We start from the raw sequence: 4,369 nt of genomic DNA on the forward strand, positions 1-4,369 counted from the left end.
CGAAAGGGCAGTTCTCTTTTGTCTGACAGGGTCACGAGCCCTTGAAATCCATGCAATGGCAGTGTGGTGTTTTGTTTTTGTTTTTTTGCTTTATATATTAAAACAAAAGTCTAGAACAGTATCATACACTTAAAGAAACAAAAAAAAAACACCCCAAACAAATTCGCTGCCATTGAGTGGATACCAATTCATCCTGACCCTATAGGGCAGGGTAGAACTGCCCTGTGAGTTTCCAAAACTACTCTCTAGTAGAAAGCCCTGTCTTTCTCTTGTGCAGCAACTGGTGGTTTTGAACTGCTGACCTTGCAGATAGCACCTCCACACCTAACCACTGTGCAACCAGGACTCCTCTTTAACAAACAGGGGAGGACATTTGACTTAGTCTCATTCGGAAGCCCTAGGGAATGGGACTGGATCACTTTCAACCAAAGGTTCTCAGAACCTACCTAGAGGCAACTAGGGAAGGTGTGGGGAGGGGGTGTGTGTGGCTTCGACAGGTCACAAAGTGGTTCTACTGTGCACATGGGGTCACTTTGTTGCAACTGACTGGGTGGCAAGAAATAACAACCTTAAGATGCTCCTCCCTGTTTACCTGACTCCCTTATCCCGGCATTAGAGGTCCTGGTTAGTTATTGGACAGTTCAGGGGAGTGGGGAGTAAGCCCAAAACCTATGGAAACTGAGGAGAAACCACCTTTCCCTCGACTTCCCTATTCGTTTATCTCCACAGTTCCATCATTCTCTCTGAGGCCTGGGGTCTTATCGGAAGCACGTTTCTAAATCCAGGGCAGCATCTGGTGGAGTGAGTGCAGGTTCTAACCCGCACAGGGAGGCCGATCTGTCCTGGAGTGGTCACAATGAATCGGGGTCCCTATCTGGACAGGGTCCAGCAGGGCTGGCGTGGCACAAATGCTAGACGTGGTATTTCGGGATACCCTAGTGCTTACCGCCTGGTGAAACCCAGCCTCCTCCGGTGCGAGCCGTCTTCTTCCCGGGAGCCAGCGGGCGGCGCCCGCCCTCCACCGGCCGACGCGCCAGGGCCGGCCCGCCCCGCCTCGCGAGCACCAACTCCGCGAGGGGCTGGTTACTGGGTCGTTGTCACTGGAAACAGCGCCCTGCTTCCGGCGGCCCAGCAGCAGCCGGCGAGGGCCTGGCCCCGCCGTTTGCCCCGATGAATCCCTACAGCCATAGACCTGAGCCTCTTGGGCAGAAGACCCTCGCACTCCCACCCACGCAGGCCCGTACTCCGCGCTGGTCCCCCTCCATCGACGGCCCGTGGGTGGCACGCAGATGGGGGGGGCACACCGAGTGGCTGGTACGGAGGAACGGGCTGGGAGGAACGCCCTTTCCAGCGCGTCCCCCGCTTGTCCTGCCCGGTGCCTTGGCGGATGGCCGGTACACGCGGGGCCTTGAGTGGGGACAACAGGTGGCTGGGGTGGCTGCTAACAGAGACCTGCGCGCACACGCCTGGAGCGCTCCGGCTCCTGGGCTGGTTTCCCGCGCAAGTGCGGCAGCCGGGAGTAACACCCTACCTCCACCCCCTCCCCCTCCCTGGGGACACGATTGTCGACCACGATGACACCCTTCTGACAGCGCGTGTTCGCCCAAGGAGGTGCCCCTAACAGGGGCGCAAGGGTCCAGGTCCCTGCGCCGAGCTGCCAGGACAGCCCTGGGGCCACTGCTCCCCGGCCGGCCGCCCCTCCCCATGCACCACCCAAGGGAGAGGTGCGCGGGGAAGCTCCCGCGATGGCCGGCCCAGAGGGTCGGGCCGCGCCGCGCTGTCGGCAGAGGGAGCCGCGCGCCCGGGAATGGCCCGCCGCTGCTCGCTCGCGCGCACCGCCGGCAGGCTCTTGGGCCCCTGGGGCGGCCCCGGGCCGGCTGCGCCCCAGAGTGGGGAACTCCTGGAGGTTGGAGGCCGGAGTCGTAGGCCGGCCTTTCCCAACCCCGGCCCCCGCCCGACCCTGCGAGTGGTGGATTTGGTGTCAGCGACTGAGAAATGCGGCCTCCGGTGCCGACGCCAGTGTCACCCTAACACTTGCTGGGGCTGGAGAAAGTGGCCCAAGGTGGGACCGTCGCCGCCGGCCGCTCGCCCGGATCCAACCCCCTTCTTAGGTTCCCATTCACTTTGGACCAGCCAGGTGCCTGGCCACATAATTCCTTACATCTGTGTTAAACACAGTTCAGATTTTGTCACAGGAGGATGGCAAACAAAGAGTTAACGTGTCTGACTTTGAAGGGCTTTGCACGCCCCCCCCCCCCAAATCTTCCCCTTTTCCTGGGCAGTCCAGAGGCTGCAGGAAGGGTGAACCCGATCTTGGAGAGTGCTCCCCGTGTTCAGTGTTTCCTGGAGACCAGGGAGTTACAGGTTGAAGGCAATCAGGGAGAAGGCTAAGGTGTCTTCAGAGGCTTGAGGAGGCAAAGCCCAATTACAATCTAATTCCACCGGACAGCACGAATCATCAGAGCAGCCCATGAGATCAGTACCACACAGGCCTGTGGGCCTTCTAAACCGTGAGCCAGGTTGAGTCTTTGCTCTTCCGGATTAACCAGCAGTGTCATTTACTCCAGCAGTGAAGTGCTGGCCCACTAAGCTGAGCAGTCCTGTACTCCACGCTGATTTAGAATGGTCCATTTCCTAGGGTGCTGAGGGAGGTCAAAAATCTGTTTGAAACTCAACCTCAAGGCCCAGAACTAATTGTTTGGCCTTAAAGACAAACTTCTGTTCCTAGCCAAGTCTTGGTCAGTGTTTCTAGAAAGCATTAATAGGTGGTCACATCTTCTCAGCTCTTTTCTCCACACAGTAGGCCCCAAGGTTCAAGGGTCAAGAGTAAAGAGATAAGGGAGTTGTTCAATAGAAGGGGAGACACTGAGACAGACATACAAACCATCCAGAGCACAGATATGGACTTCAGACATGTTTTATTATAATCTTACACAGTCTACATGAATTTGAACTTTCATTTATTTGGGTTCATTTATAACATAGCATAATAAAAATCAAAGCACTGGTCCTCTGAAATAAAGCAGGCAATCACCATTCAATAAACACACTTGATTTATTTTGTATAAAAGGGTTAAGTTTACAACTAAACTTTTATAAAAAGTTTAGCATGAATAAGTACATCATTACATTTTTTTTGCAGAAATACACATCTCTGCCACTATACAAGAAAACTCTAATTAAAGAGTTCACAAGGTTTCACTCAATATATATATATATATATTTATGTATAAATATATACACAGCATTCAGTAGGCTTGCGTCAAAAGGTAATTTCTGACCAAAAAGACTTCATTTAAGTAACTGAATACTGGATCCTTCTGGTATTCACGCTCCACCTTTGAAAAAAGGCAAAGTCTGCTTAAATTGGGCAATTCCTTGTGATTTTAATGTTTTCGCTCCCCATGGTGGGAATAGTACATAAAGAAATCCTTCCAACTGCAGAAAGGGCATTTAAAAGTCTTTTTCATAAATAACTCCTATCAGTCCAGGTTAGAGAACACCCTGGGGCAGACGATCACTTAACTTTTCCTTCCGTTTTTTTTTAAAAGGTCCATTCAATTTGCTGTTGTCCTCCCCCTGTGACATGGTCGAAAAAAATAAGTTCAGCGCCTTAAAAGATCCTGTGGGTTTGTTGTTGTGTTGTTGTGCAAAGCAGGGAAAAAGTCGTGAACACCTGCAAAAGATTGGGAGAGAAGAACTTGATTAGGAGGTCTTAACCTGAGGGCAGGGGCAGGGAGGGGACAGGGGACAGGGGAGAGGGACAGGCAGAGGCACACAGAGATTGGGCAAACCCTGGCGTCCAGATGCCCCCCCACACACACACACACACAGCCTCTGGACTTTGCAAATTAAACATTAAAATAGCATCTACTCGAGGGAAAAACTTATCAACGCAATCTCTTCTTGGATCGCCAACTGCAGTACTCGGAGGCGCCAGTCTGCTGGCTGTAACAATTATTTGATTGAAAACAGCCCTCGAGTTCACATAACAGACAGGGGAGCCGGGATCCCACATCACAGGGCTGAAGGACAGGGCCTCAGTCCTCCACTAGCTGAAATCCCAGGCGATGCTAGTTTTAGGAAAGGAAGCTCCAGAAGGAATTTGCGATCAGATTAACGACGACGGTCAGGGCCTCGATCGCGTCCCGAATAGCAGAAAGCCGCCTGGGCAGCGGTGTGCTGCGTGTCCCCCAGTCATCCGCATAGGACGTTACTGCCATCACATTCTTTCAAAGGAAAATGTTTCTGTGCTGCGCGGAGCCAGAACCAGAAACCTCTCCCCGTCCAGCTAGAAAAGCGTTACTACGCCTGACCCAACGCAGTACACATTCATGTGCTAAGCCCAGAACCGGGCAGACACGAGCCC

General features: G+C 53.1%; 1 protein-coding gene across 1 annotated transcript in view; it reads right to left on the reverse strand.

Moving 5' to 3' along the window:
• Positions 1-2,901: 2,901 nt before the first annotated feature.
• Positions 2,902-4,369, reverse strand: part of ID2 (inhibitor of DNA binding 2) — a 2,482-nt gene continuing 1,014 nt past the window's right edge. The window contains exon 3 of the mRNA XM_004696013.3: positions 2,902-3,676. The gene's annotated coding sequence lies outside the window, so the exon portion shown is untranslated. The remainder of the gene's footprint in view (positions 3,677-4,369) is intronic.

Source organism: Echinops telfairi, unplaced genomic scaffold (assembly GCF_000313985.2).
Source record: "Echinops telfairi isolate 266 unplaced genomic scaffold, ASM31398v2 ScPeMD7_9;HRSCAF=40, whole genome shotgun sequence".
Taxonomy (NCBI): domain Eukaryota; kingdom Metazoa; phylum Chordata; class Mammalia; order Afrosoricida; family Tenrecidae; genus Echinops; species Echinops telfairi.